This window comes from Colletes latitarsis, unplaced genomic scaffold (genome assembly GCF_051014445.1).
Source record: "Colletes latitarsis isolate SP2378_abdomen unplaced genomic scaffold, iyColLati1 scaffold0025, whole genome shotgun sequence".
In the NCBI taxonomy this organism is placed as follows: Eukaryota; Metazoa; Arthropoda; class Insecta; order Hymenoptera; family Colletidae; genus Colletes; species Colletes latitarsis.
Window position 1 is genome coordinate 4,110,273 of NW_027488375.1, and position 25,002 is coordinate 4,135,274.

Here is a 25,002-nt window from a genome sequence, read left to right on the forward strand (position 1 = left end):
TAAACCTGGTCTTGATAAATATTTTAGAGGATAACGCATGTTAGGTTTGGGTTAGGTCTAGCATTTGTCCTCATCAGGCTCATACATTCGCATATTTCTCATACTTCATGGCTAGATCCTTGGCTGTTTCTGGATTGTATCACGTAGTAATGTGGTACCACGCTGAAACAGTCAATTAAACCTGGTTTCGATCAATATTTTCGAGGATAACGCAAGTTAGGTCTGGGATAGGTCAGGGATTTGACCTCATCAGACTCATACTTTCGCATTCTTCACATACTTGTTGAACGGATCATGGGTTTTTTCTGGTTTGGATTACGTAGTAATGTGGGACCACACCGAAACAATCAATTAAACCTGCTCTTGATAACTATTTTAGAGGATAACGCATGTCAGGTCTGGGATAAGTCTGGGATTTGACCTCATCAGGGTCATACTTTCGCAGTTTTAACATGCATGTTGACCTGATCGAGGGTTTTTTCTGCTTTGGATCACGTGGTAAAGTGGTACCACAACTAAAACAGTCAATTAAACCTGGTTTCGATCATTATTTTAGACGATAACGCAAGTTAGGTCTGGGATAGGTCTGGGATTAGCCCTCATCAGACTCATACTTTCGCATTCTTCACATACTTGTTGAACGGATCCTGGGTTTTTTCTGGATTGGATCACGTAGTAATGTGGGACCACACTGAAACAATCAATTAAACCTGGTTATGATAAATATTTTAGAGGATAACGCCTGTTAGGTCTGGGTAAGGTCTAGGATTTGCCCTCGTCAGGCTCATACTTTCGCATATTTCTCATACTTCATGGCTAGATCCTGGGCTATTTCTGGATTGGATCACGTAGTAATGTGGTACAACACTGAAACAGTCAATTAAACCTGGTTTCCATCAATATTTTAGAGGACTACGCATGTTAGGTCTAGGTAAGGCCTGGGATTTGCCCTCATCAGGGTCATACTTTCGCAGTTTTAACATACATGTTGACCTGATCGAGGGTTCTTAATGCTTTGGATCACGTAGTAAAGTGGCACCACACTGAAACATTCAATTAAACCTGGTCTTGATAAATATTTTGGAAGATAACGCATGTTAGGTTGGGTTAGGTCTAGGATTTGTCCTCATCAGGCTCATACATTCGCATATTTCTCATACTTCATGGCTAGATCCTGTGCTGTTTCAGGATTGTATCACGTAGTAATGTGGGACCACACTGAAACAGTCAATTAAACCTGGTTTGGATCAATATTTTAGAGGATAACGCATGTCAGGTCTGGGATAGGTCTGGGATTTGACCTCATCAGGGTCATACTTTCGCAGTTTTAACATGCATGTTGACCTGATCGAGGGTTTTTTCTGCTTTGGATCACGTAGTAAAGTGGTACCACACTGAAACAATCAATTAAACCTGGTCTTGATAACTATTTTAGAGGATAACGCATGTCAGGTCTGGGATAGGTCTGGGATTTGACCTCATCAGGGTCATACTTTCGCAGTTTTAACATGCATGTTGACCTGTTCGAGGGTTTTCTCTGCTTTGGATCACGTGGTAAAGTGGTACCACAACTAAAACAGTCAATTAAACCTGGTTTCGATCATTATTTTAGACGATAACGCATGTTAGGTCTGGGTTAGACCTGGGATTTTCACTCATCAGACTCATACTTTCGCATTCTTCACATACTTGTTGAACGGATCCTGGGTTTTTTCTGGTTTGGTTCACGTAGTAATGTGGTACCACACTGAAACATTCAATTAAACCTGGTCTTGATAAATATTTTAGAGGATAACGCATGTTAGGTTTGGGTTAGGTCTAGGATTTGTCCTCATCAGGCTCATACATTCGCATATTTCTCATACTTCATGGCTAGATCCTTGGCTGTCTCTGGATTGTATCACGTAGTAATGTGGTACCACGCTGAAACAGTCAATTGAACCTGGTTTCGATCAATATTTTTGAGGATAACGCATGTTAGGTCTGGGATAGGTCAGGGATTTGACCTCATCAGACTCATACTTTCGCACACTTCACATACTCGTTGAACAGATCCTGGGTTATTTTCTGGTTTGGATCTAATAGTAATGTGGTACCACACTGAAACAATAGATTAAACCAGGTTTCGATCAATATTTTAGAGAATAATTCATGTTAGGTCTAGGTTAGGTCTGGGATTTGCTATCATCAGGCTCATTCTTTCGCATGTTTCTCATACTTGATGGCTAGATCCTGGGTTTTTTCTGGTTTGGATCACGTAGTAATGTGGGACCACACTGAAACAGTCAATTAAACCTGGTTTGGATCAATATCTCAGAGGACAACGCAAGTTAGGTCTGGGATAGGTCTGGGATTTGCCCTCATCAGGGTCATACTTTCGCAGTTTTAACATACATGTTGACCTGATCGAGTGTTTTTTCTGCTTTGGATCACGTAGTAAAGTGGTACCACACTGAAACAATCAATTAACCCTGGTCTTGATAACTATTTTAGAGGATAACGCATGTCAGGTCTGGGATAAGTCTGGGATTTGACCTCATCAGGGTCATACTTTCGCAGTTTTAACATGCATGTTGACCTGATCGAGGGTTTTTTCTGCTTTGGATCACGTGGTAAAGCGGTACCACAACTAAAACAGTCAATTAAACCTGGTTTCGATCATTATTTTAGACGGTAACGCAAGTTAGGTCTGGGATAGGTCTGGGATTAGCCCTCATCAGACTCATACTTTCGCATTCTTCACATACTTGTTGAACGGATCCTGGGTTTTTTCTGGTTTGGATCACGTAGTAATGTGGGACCACACTGAAACAATCAATTAAACCTGGTTATGATAAATATTTTAGAGGATAACGCATGTTAGGTCTGGGTAAGGTCTAGGATTTGCCCTCGTCAGGCTCATACTTTCGCATATTTCTCATACTTCATGGCTAGATCCTGGGCTATTTCTGGATTGGATCACGTAGTAATGTGGTACCACACTGAAACAGTCAATTAAACCTGGTTTTGATCAATATTTTAGAGAATAATGTATGTTATGTCTAGGTTAGGTCTGGGATTTGCTCTCATCAGGCTCATTCTTTCGCATATTTCTCATACTTGATGGCTAGATCCTGGGCTTTTTCTGGATCGCATCACGTGGTAATGAAGTACAACACTGAAACAGTCAATTAAACCTGGTTTCCATCAATATTTTAGAGGACAACGCATGTTAGGTCTAGGTAAGGCCTGGGATTTGCCCTCATCAGGGTCATACTTTCGCAGTTTTAACATACATGTTGACCTGATCGAGGGTTCTTAATGCTTTGGATCACGTAGTAAAGTGGTACCACACTGAAACATTCAATTTAACCTGGTCTTGATAAATATTTTGGAGGATAACGCATGTTAGGTTTGGGTTAGGTCTAGGATTTGTCCTCATCAGGCTCATACATTCGCATATTTCTCATACTTCATGGCTAGATCCTGGGCTGTTTCAGAATTGTGTCACGTAGTAATGTGGGACCACACTGAAACAGTCAATTAAACCTGGTTTGGATCAATATTTTAGAGGATAACGCATGTCAGGTCTGGGATAGGTCTGGGATTTAACCTCATCAGGGTCATACTTTCGCAGTTTTAACATGCATGTTGACCTGATCGAGGGTTTTTTCTGCTTTGGATCACGTAGTAAAGTGGTACCACAACTAAAACAGTCAATTAAACCTGGTTTGGATCAATATTTTAGAGGATAACGCATGTTAGGTCTAGGTTAGCCCTGGGATTTTCACTCATCAGACTCATACTTTCGCATTCTTCACATACTTGTTGAACGGATCCTGCGTTTTTTCTGGTTTGGTTCACGTAGTAAGGTGGTACCACACTGAAACAGTCAATTAAACCTGGTTTCCATCAATATTTTAGAGGACAACGCATGTTAGGTCTAGGTAAGGCCTGGGATTTGCCCTCATCAGGGTCATACTTTCGCAGTTTTAACATGCATGTTGAACGGATCCTGGGTTTTTTCTGCTTTGATTCACGTAGTAATGTGGTACCACACTGAAACATTCAATTAAACCTGGTCTTGATAAATATTTTAGAGGATAACGCATGTTAGGCTTGGGTTAGGTCTAGGATTTATCCTCATCAGGCTCATACATTCGCATATTTCTCATACTTCATGGCTAGATCCTTGGCTGTTTCTGGATTGTATCACGTAGTAATGTGGTACCACGCTGAAACAGTCAATTAAACCTGGTTTCGATCAATATTTTTGAGGATAACGCAAGTTAGGTCTGGGATAGGTCTGGGATTTGACCTCATCAGACTCATACTTTCGCACACTTCACATACACGTTGAACAGATCCTGGGTTATTTTCTGGTTTGGATCTAATAGTAATGTGGTACCACACTGAAACAATAGATTAAACCAGGTTTCGATCAATATTTTAGAGAATAATTCATGTTAGGTCTAGGTTAGGCCTGGGATTTTCACTCATCAGACTCATACTTTCGCATTCTTCACATACTTGTTGAACGGATCCTGGGTTTTTTCTGGTTTGGATCACGTAGTAATGTGGTACCACACTGAATCAGTCGATTAAACCCGGTTTCGATCAATATTTTAGAGGATAACGCATGTTAAGTCTGGGATAGGTCTGGGATTTGGCCTCATCAGACTCATACTTTCGCACACTTCACATACTCGTTGAACAGATCCTGGGTTATTTTCTGGTTTGGATCTAATAGTAATGTGGTACCACACTGAAACAATAGATTAATCCAGGTTTCGATCAATATTTTAGAGGATAACGCATGTTAGGTCTGGGTAAGGTCTAGGATTTGCCCTCGTCAGGCTCATACTTTCGCATATTTCTCATACTTCATGGCTAGATCCTGGGCTATTTCTGGATTGGATCACGTAGTAATGTGGTACCACACTGAAACAGTCAATTAAACCTGGTTTTGATCAATATTTTAGAGAATAATTCATGTTATGTCTAGGTTAGGTCTGGGATTTGCTCTCATCAGGCTCATTCTTTCGCATATTTCTCATACTTGATGGCTAGATCCTGGGCTTTTTCTGGATCGCATCACGTGGTAATGAAGTACAACACTGAAACAGTCAATTAAACCTGGTTTCCATCAATATTTTAGAGGACAACGCATGTTAGGTCTAGGTAAGGCCTGGGATTTGCCCTCATCAGGGTCATACTTTCGCAGTTTTAACATACATGTTGACCTGATCGAGGGTTCTTAATGCTTTCGATCACGTAGTAAAGTGGTACCACACTGAAACAGTCCATTAAACCTGGTTTGGATCAATATTTTAGAGGATAACGCATGTTAGGTCTAGGTTAGCCCTGGGATTTTCACTCATCAGACTCATACTTTCGCATTCTTCACATACTTGTTGAACGGATCCTGGGTTTTTTCTGGTTTGGTTCACGTAGTAATGTGGTACCACACTGAAACATTCAATTAAACCTGGTCTTGATAAATATTTTGGAGGATAACGCATGTTAGGTTTGGGTTAGGTCTAGGATTTGTCCTCATCAGGCTCATACATTCGCATATTTCTCATACCTCATGGCTAGATCCTGGGCTGTTTCTGGATTGTATCACGTAATAATGTGGGACCACACTGAAACAGTCAATTAAACCTGGTTTGGATCAATATTTTAGAGGATAACGCATGTCAGGTCTGGGATAGGTCTGGGATTTGACCTTATCAGGGTCATACTTTCGCAGTTTTAACATGCATGTTGACCTGATCGAGGGTTTTTTCTGCTTTGGATCACGTAGTAAAGTGGTACCACACTGAAACAGTCCATTAAACCTGGTTTGGATCAATATTTTAGAGGATAACGCATGTCAGGTCTGGAATAGGTCTGGGATTTGACCTCATCAGGGTCATTCTTTCGCATATTTCTCATACTTGATGGCTAGATCCTGGGCTTTTTCTGGATCGCATCACGTGGTAATGAAGTACAACACTGAAACAGTCAATTAAACCTGGTTTCCATCAATATTTTAGAGGACAACGCATGTTAGGTCTAGGTAAGGCCTGGGATTTGCCCTCATCAGGGTCATACTTTCGCAGTTTTAACATACATGTTGACCTGATCGAGGGTTCTTAATGCTTTGGATCACGTAGTAAAGTGGTACCACACTGAAACATTCAATTTAACCTGGTCTTGATAAATATTTTGGAGGATAACGCATGTTAGGTTTGGGTTAGGTCTAGGATTTGTCCTCATCAGGCTCATACATTCGCATATTTCTCATACTTCATGGCTAGATCCTGGGCTGTTTCAGGATTGTGTCACGTAGTAATGTGGGACCACACTGAAACAGTCAATTAAACCTGGTTTGGATCAATATTTTAGAGGATAACGCATGTCAGGTCTGGGATAGGTCTGGGATTTGACCTCATCAGGGTCATACTTTCGCAGTTTTAACATGCATGTTGACCTGATCGAGGGTTTTTTCTGCTTTGGATCACGTAGTAAAGTGGTACCACAACTAAAACAGTCAATTAAACCTGGTTTGGATCAATATTTTAGAGGATAACGCATGTTAGGTCTAGGTTAGCCCTGGGATTTTCACTCATCAGACTCATACTTTCGCATTCTTCACATACTTGTTGAACGGATCCTGCGTTTTTTCTGGTTTGGTTCACGTAGTAAGGTGGTACCACACTGAAACAGTCAATTAAACCTGGTTTCCATCAATATTTTAGAGGACAACGCATGTTAGGTCTAGGTAAGGCCTGGGATTTGCCCTCATCAGGGTCATACTTTCGCAGTTTTAACATGCATGTTGAATGGATCCTGGGTTTTTTCTGCTTTGATCCACGTAGTAATGTGGTACCACACTGAAACATTCAATTAAACCTGGTCTTGATGAATATTTTAGAGGATAACGCATGTTAGGCTTGGGTTAGGTCTAGGATTTATCCTCATCAGGCTCATACATTCGCATATTTCTCATACTTCATGGCTAGATCCTTGGCTGTTTCTGGATTGTATCACGTAGTAATGTGGTACCACGCTGAAACAGTCAATTAAACCTGGTTTCGATCAATATTTTTGAGGATAACGCAAGTTAGGTCTGGGATAGGTCTGGGATTTGACCTCATCAGACTCATACTTTCGCACACTTCACATACTCGTTGAACAGATCCTGGGTTATTTTCTGGTTTGGATCTAATAGTAATGTGGTACCACACTGAAACAATAGATTAAACCAGGTTTCGATCAATATTTTAGAGAATAATTCATGTTAGGTCTAGGTTAGGCCTGGGATTTTCACTCATCAGACTCATACTTTCGCATTCTTCACATACTTGTTGAACGGATCCTGGGTTTTTTCTGGTTTGGATCACGTAGTAATGTGGTACCACACTGAATCAGTCGATTAAACCCGGTTTCGATCAATATTTTAGAGGATAACGCATGTTAAGTCTGGGATAGGTCTGGGATTTGACCTCATCAGACTCATACTTTCGCACACTTCACATACTCGTTGAACAGATCCTGGGTTATTTTCTGGTTTGGATCTAATAGTAATGTGGTACCACACTGAAACAATAGATTAATCCAGGTTTCGATCAATATTTTAGAGAATAATTCATGTTAGGTCTAGGTTAGGCCTGGGATTTTCACTCATCAGACTCATACTTTCGCATTCTTCACATACTTGTTGAACGGATCCTGGGTTTTTTCTGGTTTGGATCACGTAGTAATGTGGGACCACACTGAAACAATCAATTAAACCTGGTTATGATAAATATTTTAGAGGATAACGCATGTTAGGTCTGGGTAAGGTCTAGGATTTGCCCTCGTCAGGCTCATACTTTCGCATATTTCTCATACTTCATGGCTAGATCCTGGGCTATTTCTGGATTGGATCACGTAGTAATGTGGTACCACACTGAAACAGTCAATTAAACCTGGTTTTGATCAATATTTTAGAGAATAACTCATGTTATGTCTAGGTTAGGTCTGGGATTTGCTCTCATCAGGCTCATTCTTTCGCATATTTCTCATACTTGATGGCTAGATCCTGGGCTTTTTCTGGATCGCATCACGTGGTAATGAAGTACAACACTGAAACAGTCAATTAAACCTGGTTTCCATCAATATTTTAGAGGACAACGCATGTTAGGTCTAGGTAAGGCCTGGGATTTGCCCTCATCAGGGTCATACTTTCGCAGTTTTAACATACATGTTGACCTGATCGAGGGTTCTTAATGCTTTCGATCACGTAGTAAAGTGGTACCACACTGAAACAGTCCATTAAACCTGGTTTGGATCAATATTTTAGAGGATAACGCATGTTAGGTCTAGGTTAGCCCTGGGATTTTCACTCATCAGACTCATACTTTCGCATTCTTCACATACTTGTTGAACGGATCCTGGGTTTTTTCTGGTTTGGTTCACGTAGTAATGTGGTACCACACTGAAACATTCAATTAAACCTGGTCTTGATAAATATTTTGGAGGATAACGCATGTTAGGTTTGGGTTAGGTCTAGGATTTGTCCTCATCAGGCTCATACATTCGCATATTTCTCATACCTCATGGCTAGATCCTGGGCTGTTTCTGGATTGTATCACGTAATAATGTGGGACCACACTGAAACAGTCAATTAAACCTGGTTTGGATCAATATTTTAGAGGATAACGCATGTCAGGTCTGGGATAGGTCTGGGATTTGACCTTATCAGGGTCATACTTTCGCAGTTTTAACATGCATGTTGACCTGATCGAGGGTTTTTTCTGCTTTGGATCACGTAGTAAAGTGGTACCACACTGAAACAGTCCATTAAACCTGGTTTGGATCAATATTTTAGAGGATAACGCATGTCAGGTCTGGAATAGGTCTGGGATTTGACCTCATCTGGGTCATACTTTCGCAGTTTTAACATGCATGTTGACCTGATCGAGGGTTTTTTCTGCTTTGGATCACGTAGTAAAGTTGTACCACAACTAAAACAGTCAATTAAACCTGGTTTGGATCAATATTTTAGAGGATAACGAATGTTAGGTCTAGGTTAGCCCTGGGATTTTCACTCATCAGACTCATACTTTCGCATTCCTCACATACTTGTTGAACGGATCCTGGGTTTTTTCTGGTTTGGTTCACGTAGTAAGGTGGTACCACACTGAAACAGTCAATTAAACCTGGTTTCCATCAATATTTTAGAGGACAACGCATGTTAGGTCTAGGTAAGGCCTGGGATTTGCCCTCATCAGGGTCATACTTTCGCAGTTTTAACATGCATGTTGACCTGATCGAGGATTCTTAATGCTTTGGATCACGTAGTAAAGTGGTACCACACTGAAACAGTCCATTAAACCTGGTTTGGATCAATATTTTGGAGGATAACGCATGTTAGGTCTGGGTTAGACCTGGGATTTTCACTCATCGGACTCATACTTTCGCATTCTTCACATACTTGTTGAACGGATCCTGGGTTTTTTCTGGTTTGATTCACGTAGTAATGTGGTACCACACTGAAACATTCAATTAAACCTGGTTTCGATCAATATTTTTGAGGATAACGCAAGTTAGGTCTGGGATAGGTCTGGGATTTGACCTCATCAGACTCATACTTTCGCACACTTCACATACTCGTTGAACAGATCCTGGGTTATTTTCTGGTTTGGATCTAATAGTAATGTGGTACCACACTGAAACAATAGATTAAACCAGGTTTCGGTCAATATTTTAGAGAATAATTCATGTTAGGTCTAGGTTAGGTCTGGGATTTTCACTCATCAGACTCATACTTTCGCATTCTTCACATACTTGTTGAACGGATCCTGGGTTCTTTCTGGTTTGGATCACGTAGTAATGTGGGACCACACTGAAACAGTCAATTAAACCTGGTTTCGATCAATATTTTAGAGAATAATTCATGTTAGGTCTAGGTTAGGTCTGGGATTTGCTATCATCAGGCTCATTCTTTCGCAATGTTTCTCATACTTGATGGCTAGATCCTGGGTTTTTTCTGGTTTGGATCACGTAGTAATGTGAAACCACACTGAAACGGTCAATTAAACCTGGTTTGGATCAATATCTTAGAGGACAACGCAAGTTAGGTCTCGGATTGGTCTGGGATTTGCCCTCATCAGGGTCATACTTTCGCAGTTTTAACATGCATGTTGACCTGATCGAGGGTTTTTTCTGCTTTGGATCACGTGGTAAAGTGGTACCACAACTAAAACAGTCAATTAAACCTGGTTTCGATGATTATTTTAGACGATAACGCAAGTTAGGTCTGGGATAGGTCTGGGATTAGCCCTCATCGGACTCATACTTTCGCATTCTTCACATACTTGTTCAACGGATCCTGGGTTTTTTCTGGTTTGGATCACGTAGTAATGTGGGACCACACTGAAACAATCAATTAAACCTGGTTATGATAAATATTTTAGTGGATAACGCATGTTAGGTCTGGGTAAGGTCTAGGATTTGCCCTCGTCAGGCTCATACTTTCGCATATTTCTCATACTTCATGGCTAGATCCTGGGCTATTTCTGGATTGGATCACGTAGTAATGTGGTACCACACTGAAACAGTCAATTAAACCTGGTTTTGATCAATATTTTAGAGAATAATTCATGTTATGTCTAGGTTAGGTCTGGGATTTGCTCTCATCAGGCTCATTCTTTCGCATATTTCTCATACTTGATGGCTAGATCCTGGGCTTTTTCTGGATCGCATCACGTGGTAATGAAGTACAACACTGAAACAGTCAATTAAACCTGGTTTCCATCAATATTTTAGAGGACAACGCATGTTAGGTCTAGGTAAGGTCTGGGATTTGCCCTCATCAGGGTCATACTTTCGCAGTTTTAACATACATGTTGACCTGATCGAGGGTTCTTAATGCTTTGGATCACGTAGTAAAGTGGTACCACACTGAAACAGTCCATTAAACCAGGTTTGGATCAATATTTTAGAGGATAACGCATGTTAGGTCTAGGTTAGCCCTGGGATTTTCACTCATCAGACTCATACTTCCGCATTCTTCACATACTTGTTGAACGGATCCTGGGTTTTTTCTGGTTTGGTTCACGTAGTAATGTGGTACCACACTGAAACATTGAATTAAACCTGGTCTTGATAAATATTTTGGAGGATAACGCATGTCAGGTCGGGGATAGGTCTGGGATTTGACCTCATCAGGGTCATACTTTCGCAGTTTTAACATGCATGTTGACCTGATCGAGGGTTTTTTCTGCTTTGGATCACGTAGTAAAGTGGTACCACACTGAAGCAGTCGATTAAACCTGGTTTCGATCAATATTTTTTAGGATAACGCATGTTAGGTCTAGGTTAGGCCTGGGATTTTCACGCATCAGACTCACTCTTTCGCATTCTTCACATACTTGTTGAACGGATCCTGGGTTTTTTCTGGTTTGGATCACGTAGTAATGTGGGACCACACTGAAACAGTCAATTAAACCTGGTTTGGATCAATATTTTAGAGGATAACGCGTGTCAGGTCTGGGATAGGTCTGGGATTTGACCTCATCAGGGTCATACTTTCGCAGTTTTAACATGCATGTTGACCTGATCGAGGGTTTTTTCTGCTTTGGATCACGTAGTAAAGTGGTACCACACTGAAACAGTCCATTAAACCTGGTTTGGATCAATATCTTAGAGGATAACGCATGTCAGGTCTGGCATAGGTCTGGGATTTGACCTCATCAGGGTCATACTTTCGCAGTTTTAACATGCATGTTGACCTGATCGACGGTTTTTTCTGCTTTGGATCACGTAGTAAAGTGGTACCACAACTAAAACAGTCAATTAAACCTGGTTTGGAATAATATTTTAGAGGATAACGCATGTTAGGTCTAGGTTAGCCCTCGGATTTTCACTCATCAGACTCATACTTTCGCATTCTTCACATAATTGTTGAACGGATCCTGGGTTTTTTCTGGTTTGGTTCACGTAGTAAGGTGGTACCACACTGAAACAGTCCATTAAACCTGGTTTGGATCAATATTTTAGACGATAACGCATGTCAGGTCTGGGATAGGTCTGGGATTTGACCTCATCAGGGTCATACTTTCGCAGTTTTATCATGCATGTTGACCTGATCGAGGGTTTTTTCTGCTTTGGATCACGTAGTAAAGTGGTAGCACAACTAAAACAGTCAATTAAACCTGGTTTCGATCATTATTTTAGAGGATAACGCAAGTTAGGTCTGGGATAGGTCTGGGATTAGCCCTCATCAGACTCATACTTTCGCATTCTTCACATACTTGTTGAACGGATCCTGGGTTTTTTCTTGTTTGGATCAGGTAGTAATGTGGGACCACACTGAAACAGTCGATTAAACCTGGTTTCGATCAATATTTTAGAGGATAACGCAAGTTTGGTCTGGGATAGGTCTGGGATTTGCCCTCATCAGGCTCATACTTTTGCGTTTTTCACATACTTGTTGAAGAGATCCTGGGTTTTTTCTGGTTTGGGTCACGTAGTAATGTGGTACCACACTGAAGCAGTCGATTAAACCAGGTTTCGATCAATATTTTTTAGGATAACGCATTTTAGGTCTAGGTTAGGCCTGGGATTTTCACGCATCTGACTCATTCTTTCGCATTCTTCACATACTTGTTGAACGGATCCTGGGTTTTTTCTGGTTTGGATCACGTAGTAGTGTGGGACCACACTGAAACAGTCGATTAAACCTGGTCTTGATAAATATTTTAGAGGACAACGCATGTTAGGTCTGGGTTAGGTCTGGGATTTGCCCTCATCAGACTCATACTTTCGCAGTTTTAACATGCATGTTGACCTGATCGAGGGTTTTTTCTGCTTTGGATCACGTGGTAAAGTGGTACCACAACTAAAACAGTCAATTAAACCTGGTTTCGATGATTATTTTAGACGATAACGCAAGTTAGGTCTGGGATAGGTCTGGGATTAGCCCTCATCGGACTCATACTTTCGCATTCTTCACATACTTGTTCAACGGATCCTGGGTTTTTTCTGGTTTGGATCACGTAGTAATGTGGGACCACACTGAAACAATCAATTAAACCTGGTTATGATAAATATTTTAGTGGATAACGCATGTTAGGTCTGGGTAAGGTCTAGGATTTGCCCTCGTCAGGCTCATACTTTCGCATATTTCTCATACTTCATGGCTAGATCCTGGGCTATTTCTGGATTGGATCACGTAGTAATGTGGTACCACACTGAAACAGTCAATTAAACCTGGTTTTGATCAATATTTTAGAGAATAATTCATGTTATGTCTAGGTTAGGTCTGGGATTTGCTCTCATCAGGCTCATTCTTTCGCATATTTCTCATACTTGATGGCTAGATCCTGGGCTTTTTCTGGATCGCATCACGTGGTAATGAAGTACAACACTGAAACAGTCAATTAAACCTGGTTTCCATCAATATTTTAGAGGACAACGCATGTTAGGTCTAGGTAAGGTCTGGGATTTGCCCTCATCAGGGTCATACTTTCGCAGTTTTAACATACATGTTGACCTGATCGAGGGTTCTTAATGCTTTGGATCACGTAGTAAAGTGGTACCACACTGAAACAGTCCATTAAACCAGGTTTGGATCAATATTTTAGAGGATAACGCATGTTAGGTCTAGGTTAGCCCTGGGATTTTCACTCATCAGACTCATACTTCCGCATTCTTCACATACTTGTTGAACGGATCCTGGGTTTTTTCTGGTTTGGTTCACGTAGTAATGTGGTACCACACTGAAACATTGAATTAAACCTGGTCTTGATAAATATTTTGGAGGATAACGCATGTCAGGTCGGGGATAGGTCTGGGATTTGACCTCATCAGGGTCATACTTTCGCAGTTTTAACATGCATGTTGACCTGATCGAGGGTTTTTTCTGCTTTGGATCACGTAGTAAAGTGGTACCACACTGAAGCAGTCGATTAAACCTGGTTTCGATCAATATTTTTTAGGATAACGCATGTTAGGTCTAGGTTAGGCCTGGGATTTTCACGCATCAGACTCACTCTTTCGCATTCTTCACATACTTGTTGAACGGATCCTGGGTTTTTTCTGGTTTGGATCACGTAGTAATGTGGGACCACACTGAAACAGTCAATTAAACCTGGTTTGGATCAATATTTTAGAGGATAACGCGTGTCAGGTCTGGGATAGGTCTGGGATTTGACCTCATCAGGGTCATACTTTCGCAGTTTTAACATGCATGTTGACCTGATCGAGGGTTTTTTCTGCTTTGGATCACGTAGTAAAGTGGTACCACACTGAAACAGTCCATTAAACCTGGTTTGGATCAATATCTTAGAGGATAACGCATGTCAGGTCTGGCATAGGTCTGGGATTTGACCTCATCAGGGTCATACTTTCGCAGTTTTAACATGCATGTTGACCTGATCGACGGTTTTTTCTGCTTTGGATCACGTAGTAAAGTGGTACCACAACTAAAACAGTCAATTAAACCTGGTTTGGAATAATATTTTAGAGGATAACGCATGTTAGGTCTAGGTTAGCCCTCGGATTTTCACTCATCAGACTCATACTTTCGCATTCTTCACATAATTGTTGAACGGATCCTGGGTTTTTTCTGGTTTGGATCACGTAGTAATGTGGGACCACACTGAAACAATCAATTAAACCTGGTTATGATAAATATTTTAGTGGATAACGCATGTTAGGTCTGGGTAAGGTCTAGGATTTGCCCTCGTCAGGCTCATACTTTCGCATATTTCTCATACTTCATGGCTAGATCCTGGGCTATTTCTGGATTGGATCACGTAGTAATGTGGTACCACACTGAAACAGTCAATTAAACCTGGTTTTGATCAATATTTTAGAGAATAATTCATGTTATGTCTAGGTTAGGTCTGGGATTTGCTCTCATCAGGCTCATTCTTTCGCATATTTCTCATACTTGATGGCTAGATCCTGGGCTTTTTCTGGATCGCATCACGTGGTAATGAAGTACAACACTGAAACAGTCAATTAAACCTGGTTTCCATCAATATTTTAGAGGACAACGCATGTTAGGTCTAGGTAAGGTCTGGGATTTGCCCTCATCAGGGTCATACTTTCGCAGTTTTAACATACATGTTGACCTGATCGAGGGTTCTTAATGCTTTGGATCACGTAGTAAAGTGGTACCACACTGAAACAGTCCATTAAACCAGGTTTGGATCAATATTTTAGAGGATAACGCATGTTAGGTCTAGGTTAGCCCTGGGATTTTCACTCATCAGACTCATACTTCCGCATTCTTCACATACTTGTTGAACGGATCCTGGGTTTTTTCTGGTTTGGTTCACGTAGTAATGTGGTACCACACTGAAACATTGAATTAAACCTGGTCTTGATAAATATTTTGGAGGATAACGCATGTCAGGTCGGGGATAGGTCTGGGATTTGACCTCATCAGGGTCATACTTTCGCAGTTTTAACATGCATGTTGACCTGATCGAGGGTTTTTTCTGCTTTGGATCACGTAGTAAAGTGGTACCACACTGAAGCAGTCGATTAAACCTGGTTTCGATCAATATTTTTTAGGATAACGCATGTTAGGTCTAGGTTAGGCCTGGGATTTTCACGCATCAGACTCACTCTTTCGCATTCTTCACATACTTGTTGAACGGATCCTGGGTTTTTTCTGGTTTGGATCACGTAGTAATGTGGGACCACACTGAAACAGTCAATTAAACCTGGTTTGGATCAATATTTTAGAGGATAACGCGTGTCAGGTCTGGGATAGGTCTGGGATTTGACCTCATCAGGGTCATACTTTCGCAGTTTTAACATGCATGTTGACCTGATCGAGGGTTTTTTCTGCTTTGGATCACGTAGTAAAGTGGTACCACACTGAAACAGTCCATTAAACCTGGTTTGGATCAATATCTTAGAGGATAACGCATGTCAGGTCTGGCATGGGTCTGGGATTTGACCTCATCAGGGTCATACTTTCGCAGTTTTAACATGCATGTTGACCTGATCGACGGTTTTTTCTGCTTTGGATCACGTAGTAAAGTGGTACCACAACTAAAACAGTCAATTAAACCTGGTTTGGAATAATATTTTAGAGGATAACGCATGTTAGGTCTAGGTTAGCCCTCGGATTTTCACTCATCAGACTCATACTTTCGCATTCTTCACATAATTGTTGAACGGATCCTGGGTTTTTTCTGGTTTGGTTCACGTAGTAAGGTGGTACCACACTGAAACAGTCCATTAAACCTGGTTTGGATCAATATTTTAGACGATAACGCATGTCAGGTCTGGGATAGGTCTGGGATTTGACCTCATCAGGGTCATACTTTCGCAGTTTTAACATGCATGTTGACCTGATCGAGGGTTTTTTCTGCTTTGGATCACGTAGTAAAGTGGTAGCACAACTAAAACAGTCAATTAAACCTGGTTTCGATCATTATTTTAGAGGATAACGCAAGTTAGGTCTGGGATAGGTCTGGGATTAGCCCCCATCAGACTCATACTTTCGCATTCTTCACATACTTGTTGAACGGATCCTGGGTTTTTTCTTGTTTGGATCAGGTAGTAATGTGGGACCACACTGAAACAGTCGATTAAACCTGGTTTCGATCAATATTTTAGAGGATAACGCAAGTTTGGTCTGGGATAGGTCTGGGATTTGCCCTCATCAGGCTCATACTTTTGCGTTTTTCACATACTTGTTGAAGAGATCCTGGGTTTTTTCTGGTTTGGGTCACGTAGTAATGTGGTACCACACTGAAGCAGTCGATTAAACCAGGTTTCGATCAATATTTTTTAGGATAACGCATTTTAGGTCTAGGTTAGGCCTGGGATTTTCACGCATCTGACTCATTCTTTCGCATTCTTCACATACTTGTTGAACGGATCCTGGGTTTTTTCTGGTTTGGATCACGTAGTAGTGTGGGACCACACTGAAACAGTCGATTAAACCTGGTCTTGATAAATATTTTAGAGGACAACGCATGTTAGGTCTGGGTTAGGTCTGGGATTTGCCCTCATCAGACTCATACTTTCGCATTCTTCACATACTTGTAGAACGGATCCTGGGTTTTTTCTGGTTTGGATCACGTAGTAATGTGGGACCACACTGAAACAATCAATTAAACCTGGTCATGATAAATATTTTAGAGGATAACGCATGTTAGGTCTGGGTTAGGTCTAGGATTTGCCCTCGTCAGGCTCATACTTTCGCATATTTCTCATACTTCATGGCTAGATCCTGGGCTATTTCTGGATTGGATCACGTAGTAATGTGGTACCACACTGAAACAGTCAATTAAACCTGGTTTTGATCAATATTTTAGAGAATAATTCATGTTATGTCTAGGTTAGGTCTGGGATTTGCTCTCATCAGGCTCATTCTTTCGCATATTTCTCATACTTGATGGCTAGATCCTGGGCTTTTTCTGGATCGCATCACGTGGTAATGAAGTACAACACTGAAACAGTCAATTAAACCTGGTTTCCATCAATATTTTAGAGGACAACGCATGTTAGGTCTAGGTAAGGTCTGGGATTTGCCCTCATCAGGGTCATACTTTCGCAGTTTTAACATACATGTTGACCTGATCGAGGGTTCTTAATGCTTTGGATCACGTAGTAAAGTGGTACCACACTGAAACAGTCCATTAAACCAGGTTTGGATCAATATTTTAGAGGATAACGCATGTTAGGTCTAGGTTAGCCCTGGGATTTTCACTCATCAGACTCATACTTCCGCATTCTTCACATACTTGTTGAACGGATCCTGGGTTTTTTCTGGTTTGGTTCACGTAGTAATGTGGTACCACACTGAAACATTGAATTAAACCTGGTCTTGATAAATATTTTGGAGGATAACGCATGTCAGGTCGGGGATAGGTCTGGGATTTGACCTCATCAGGGTCATACTTTCGCAGTTTTAACATGCATGTTGACCTGATCGAGGGTTTTTTCTGCTTTGGATCACGTAGTAAAGTGGTACCACACTGAAGCAGTCGATTAAACCTGGTTTCGATCAATATTTTTTAGGATAACGCATGTTAGGTCTAGGTTAGGCCTGGGATTTTCACGCATCAGACTCACTCTTTCGCATTCTTCACATACTTGTTGAACGGATCCTGGGTTTTTTCTGGTTTGGATCACGTAGTAATGTGGGACCACACTGAAACAGTCAATTAAACCTGGTTTGGATCAATATTTTAGAGGATAACGCGTGTCAGGTCTGGGATAGGTCTGGGATTTGACCTCATCAGGGTCATACTTTCGCAGTTTTAACATGCATGTTGACCTGATCGAGGGTTTTTTCTGCTTTGGATCACGTAGTAAAGTGGTACCACACTGAAACAGTCCATTAAACCTGGTTTGGATCAATATCTTAGAGGATAACGCATGTCAGGTCTGGCATAGGTCTGGGATTTGACCTCATCAGGGTCATACTTTCGCAGTTTTAACATGCATGTTGACCTGATCGACGGTTTTTTCTGCTTTGGATCACGTAGTAAAGTGGTACCACAACTAAAACAGTCAATTAAACCTGGTTTGGAATAATATTTTAGAGGATAACGCATGTTAGGTCTAGGTTAGCCCTCGGATTTTCACTCATCAGACTCATACTTTCGCATTCTTCACATAATTGTTGAACGGATCCTGGGTTTTTTCTGGTTTGGTTCACGTAGTAAGGTGGTACCACACTGAAACAGTCCATTAAACCTGGTTTGGATCAATATTTTAGACGATAACGCATGTCAGGTCTGGGATAGGTCTGGGATTTGACCTCATCAGGGTCATACTTTCGCAGTTTTAACATGCATGTTGACCTGATCGAGGGTTTTTTCTGCTTTGGATCACGTAGTAAAGTGGTAGCACAACTAAAACAGTCAATTAAACCTGGTTTCGATCATTATTTTAGAGGATAACGCAAGCTAGGTCTGGGATAGGTCTGGGATTAGCCCTCATCAGACTCATACTTTCGCATTCTTCACATACTTGTTGAACGGATCCTGGGTTTTTCTTGTTTGGATCACGTAGTAATGTGGGACCACACTGAAACAGTCGATTAAACCTGGTTTCGATCAATATTTTAGAGGATAACGCAAGTTTGGTCTGGGATAGGTCTGGGATTTGCCCTCATCAGGCTCATACTTTTGCGTTTTTCACATACTTGTTGAAGAGATCCTGGGTTTTTTCTGGTTTGGGTCACGTAGTAATGTGGTACCACACTGAAGCAGTCGATTAAACCAGGTTTCGATCAATATTTTTTAGGATAACGCATTTTAGGTCTAGGTTAGGCCTGGGATTTTCACGCATCTGACTCATTCTTTCGCATTCTTCACATACTTGTTGAACGGATCCTGGGTTTTTTCTGGTTTGGATCACGTAGTAGTGTGGGACCACACTGAAACAGTCGATTAAACCTGGTCTTGATAGATATTTTAGAGGACAACGCATGTTAGGTCTGGGTTAGGTCTGGGATTTGCCCTCATCAGACTCATACTTTCGCATTCTTCACATACTTGTAGAACGGATCCTGGGTTTTTTCTGGTTTGGATCACGTAGTAATGTGGGACCACACTGAAACAATCAATTAAACCTGGTCATGATAAATATTTTAGAGGATAACGCATGTTAGGTCTGGGTTAGGTCTAGGATTTGCCCTCGTCAGGCTCATACTTTCGCATATTTCTCATACTTCATTGCTAGATCCTGGGCTATTTCTGGATTGGATCACGTAGTAATGTGGTACCACACTGAAACAGTCAATTAAACCTGGATTCAATCAATATTTTAGAGGATAACGCAAGTTAGGTCTGGGATAGGTCTGGGATTTGCCCTCATCAGGGTCATACTTTCGCAGTTTTATCATACATGTTGACGTGATCGAGGGTTTTTTCTGCTTTGGATCACGTTGTAAAGTGGTACCACACTGAAACAGTCCACTAAACCTGGTTTGGATCAATATTTTAGAGGATAACGCGTGTTAGGTCTGTTTTAGGCCGGGGATTTTCACTCATCTGACTCATACTTTCGCATTCTTCACATACTTGTTGAACGGATCCTGGGTTTTTTCTGGTTTGGATCACGTAGTAATGTGGGACCACACTGAAACAATCAATTAAACCTGGTCATGATAAATATTTTAGAGGATAACGCATGTTAGGTCTGGGATAGGTCTGGGATTTGCCCTCATCAGACTCATACTTTCGCACACTTCACATACTCGTTGAACAGATCCTGGGTTATTTTCTGGTTTGGATCACGTAGTAATGTGGTACCACACTGAAACAGTCCACTAAACCTGGTTTGGATCAATATTTTAGAGGATAACGTATGGTAGGTCTGGGATAGGTCTAGGATTTGCCCTCATCAGACTCATACTATCGCATTCTCCACATACTTGTTGAACGGATCCTGGGTTTTTTCTGGTTTGGATCACGTAGCAATGTGGTACCACACTGAAACAGACAATTAAACCTGGTCTTGATAAATATTTTAGAGGATAACGCATGTTAGGTATGCCCCCATCAGGGTCATACTTTCGCAGTTTTAACATGCATGTTGACCTGATCGAGGGTTTTTTCTGCTTTGGATCACGTAGTAAAGTGGTAGCACAACTAAAACAGTCAATTAAACCTGGTTTCGATCATTATTTTAGAGGATAACGCAAGTTAGGTCTGGGATAGGTCTGGGATTAGCCCTCATCAGACTCATACTTTCGCATTCTTCACATACTTGTTGAACGGATCCTGGGTTTTTTCTGGTTTGGATCACGTAGTAATGTGGGACCACACTGAAACAGTCGATTAAACCTGGTTTCGATCAATATTTTAGAGGATAACGCAAGTTGGGTCTGGGATAGGTCTGGGATTTGCCCTCATCAGGCTCATACTTTTGCGTTTTTCACATACTTGTTGAAGAGATCCTGGGTTTTTTCTGGTTTGGGTCACGTAGTAATGTGGTACCACACTGAAGCAGTCGATTAAACCAGGTTTCGATCAATATTTTTTAGGATAACGCATTTTAGGTCTGGGTTAGGCCTGGGATTTTCACACATCAGACTCATTCTTTCGCATTCTTCACATACTTGTTGAACGGATCCTGGGTTTTTTCTGGTTTGGATCACGTAGTAATGTGGGACCACACTGAAACAGTCGATTAAACCTGGTCTTGATAAATATTTTAGAGGACAACGCATGTTAGGTCTGGGTTAGGTCTGGGATTTGCCCTCATCAGGCTCATACTTTCGCATATTTCTCGTACTTCATGGCTAGATCCTGGGCTATTTCTGGATTGGATCACGTAGTAATGTGGTACCACACTGAAACAGTCAATTAAACCTGGTTTCGCTCAATATTTTAGAAGATAACGCATGTTAGGTCTAGGTTAGGCCTGGGATTTGCCCTCATTAGGGTCATACTTTCGCAGTTTTAACATGCATGTTGACCTGATCGAGGGTTTTTTCTGCTTTGGATCACGTAGTAAAGTGGTGCCACTACTAAAACAGTCTATTAAACCTGGTTTCGATCATTATTTTAGAGGATAACGCAAGTTAGGTCTGGGATAGGTCTGGGATTAGCCCTCATCAGACACATACTTTCGCATTCTTCACATACTTGTTGAACAGATCCTGGGTTTTTACTGGTTTGGATCACGTAGTAATGTAGTACCACACTGAAACAGTCAATTAAACCTGGTTTTGATCAATATTTTAGAGAATAATTCATGTTAGGTCTATGTTAGGTCTTGGATATGCTCTCATCAGGCTCATTCTTTCGCATATTTCTCATACTTGATGGCTAGATCCTGGGCTTTTTCTGGACTGTACCACGTAGTAATGAAGAACAACATTGAAACAGACAATTAAACCTGGTTTCCATCAATATTTTAGAAGGTAACGCATGTTAGGTCAAGGTTAGGCCTGGGATTTGCCCTCATTAGGGTCATACTTTCGCAGTTTTCACATACTTGTTGAACAGATCCTGGGTTTTTTCTGGTTTGGATCACGTAGTAGTGTGGTACCACACAGAAACAGTCCATTAAACCTGGTTTGGATCAATATTTTAGAGGATAACGCATGTTAGGTCTGGGATAGGTCTAGGATTTGCCCTCATCAGACTCATACTTTCGCATTCTTCACATACTTGTTGAACGGATCCTGGGTTTTTTCTGGTTTGGATCACGTAGTAATGTGGGACCACACTGAAACAATCAATTAAACCTGGTCATGATAAATATTTTAGAGGATAACGCATGTTAGGTCTGGCTTAGGTCTAGGATTTGCCCTCGTCAGGCTCATACTTTCGCATATTTCTCATACTTCAATGCTAGATCCTGGGCTATTTCTGGATTGGATCACGTAGTAATGTGGTACCACACTGAAACAGTCAATTAGACCTGGATTCAATCAATATTTTAGAGGATAACGCAAGTTAGGTCTGGGATAGGTCTGGGATTTGCCCTCATCAGGGTCATACTTTCGCAGTTTTATCATACATGTTGACGTGATCGAGGGTTTTTTCTGCTTTGGATCACGTTGTAAAGTGGTACCACACTGAAACAGTCCACTAAACCTGGTTTGGATCAATATTTTAGAGGATAACGCATGTTAGGTCTGTTTTAGGCCGGGGATTTTCACTCATCTGACTCATACTTTCGCATTCTTCACATACTTGTTGAACGGATCCTGGGTTTTTTCTGGTTTGGATCACGTAGTAATGTGGGACCACACTGAAACAATCAATTAAACCTGGTCATGATAAATATTTTAGAGGATAACGCATGTTAGGTCTGGGATAGGTCTGGGATTTGCTCTCATCAGACTCATACTTTCGCACACTTCACATACTCGTTGAACAGATCCTGGGTTATTTTCTGGTTTGGATCACGTAGTAATGTGGTACCACACTGAAACAGTCCACTAAACCTGGTTTGGATCAATATTTTTGAGGATAACGCATGGTAGGTCTGGGATAGGTCTAGGATTTGCCCTCATCAGACTCATACTTTCGCATTCTTCACATACTTGTTGAACGGATCCTGGGTTTTTTCTGGTTTGGATCACGTAGCAATGTGGTACCACACTGAAACAGACAATTAAACCTGGTCTTGATAAATATTTTAGAGGATAACGCATGTTAGGTATGGGATAGGTCTAGGATTTGCCCCCATCAGACTCATACTTTCGCATTCTTCACATACTTGTTGAACGGATCCTGGGTTTTTTCTGGTTTGGATCACGTAGCAATGTGGTACCACACTGAAACAGACAATTAAACCTGGTCTTCATAAATATTTTAGAGGATAACGCATGTTAGGTATCGGATAGGTCTAGGATTTGCCCCCATCAGACTCATACTTTCGCACACTTCACATACTCGTTGAACAGATCCTGGGTTATTTTCTGGTTTGGATCACGTAGTAATGTGGGACCACACTGAAGCAATCAATTAAACCTGCTCATGATAAATATTTTAGAGGATAACGCATGTTAGGTCTGGGTTAGGTCTAGGATTTGCCCTCGTCAGGCTCATACTTTCGCATATTTCTCATACTTCATGGCTAGATCCTGTGCTATTTCTGGATTGTATCACGTAGTAACGTGGTACCACGCTGAAACAGTTAATTAAACCTGGTCTTGATAAATATTTTAGAGGATAACGCATGTTAGGTCTGGGCTAGGTCTCGGATTTGCCCTCATCAGGCTCATACTTTCGCGTTTTTCACATACTTGTTGAACTGATCCTGGGTTTTTTCTGGTTTGGATCACGTAGCAATGTGGTACCACACTGAAACAGTCAATTAAACCTGGTTTGGATCAACATTTTAGAGGATAACACATGTTAGGTCTAGGTTAGCCCTGGGATTTTCACTCATCAGACTCATACTTTCGCATTCTTCACATACTTGTTGAACGGATCGTGGGTTTTTTCTGGTTTGGTTCACGTAGTAATGTGGTACCACACTGAAATATTTAATTAAACCTGGTCTTGATAAATATTTTGGAGGATAACGCATGTTAGCTCTGGGATAGGTCTATGATTTGCCCTCATCAGACTCATACTTTCGCACACTTCACATACTCGTTGAACAGATCCTGGGTTATTTTCTGGTTTGGATCACATAGTAATGTGGTACCACACTGAAACAGTCGATTAAACCAGGTTTCGGTCAATATTTTAGAGGATAACGCAAGTTTGGTCTGGGATAGGTCTGGGATTTGCCCTCATCAGGCTCATACTTTTGCGTTTTTCACATACTTGTTGAAGAGATCCTGGGTTTTTTCTGGTTTGGGTCACGTAGTAATGTGGTACCACACTGAAGCAGTCGATTAAACCTGGTCTTGATAAATATTTTAGAGGACAACGCATTTTAGGTCTAGGTTAGGCCTGGGATTTTGACGCATCTGACTCATTCTTTCGCATTCTTCACATACTTCATGGCTAGATCCTGGGCTATTTCTGGATTGGATCACGTAGTAGTGTGGTACGACACTGAAACAGTCAATTAAACCTGGTTTCGCTCAATATTTTAGAAGATAACGCATGTTAGGTCTAGGTTAGGCCTGGGATTTGCCCTCATTAGGGTCATACTTTCGCATTCTTCACATACTTGTTGAACGGATCGTGGGTTTTTTCTGGTTTGGTTCACGTAGTAATGTGGTGCCACACTGAAACATTTAATTAAACCTGGTCTTGATAAATATTGTGGAGGATAACGCATGTTAGGTTTGGGTTAGGTATAGAATTTGTCATCATCAGGCTCATACATTCGCATATTTCTCATACTTCATGGCTAGATCCTGGGCTGTTTCTGGATTGTATCACGTAGTAATGTGGGACCACACTGAAACAGTCAATTAAACCTGGTTTGGATCAATATTTTAGAGGATAACGCATGTCAGGTCTGGGTTAGGTCTAGGATTTGCCCTCGTCAGGCTCATACTTTCGCATATTTCTCATACTTCATTGCTAGATCCTGGGCTATTTCTGGATTGGATCACGTAGTAATGTGGTACCACACTGAAACAGTCAATTA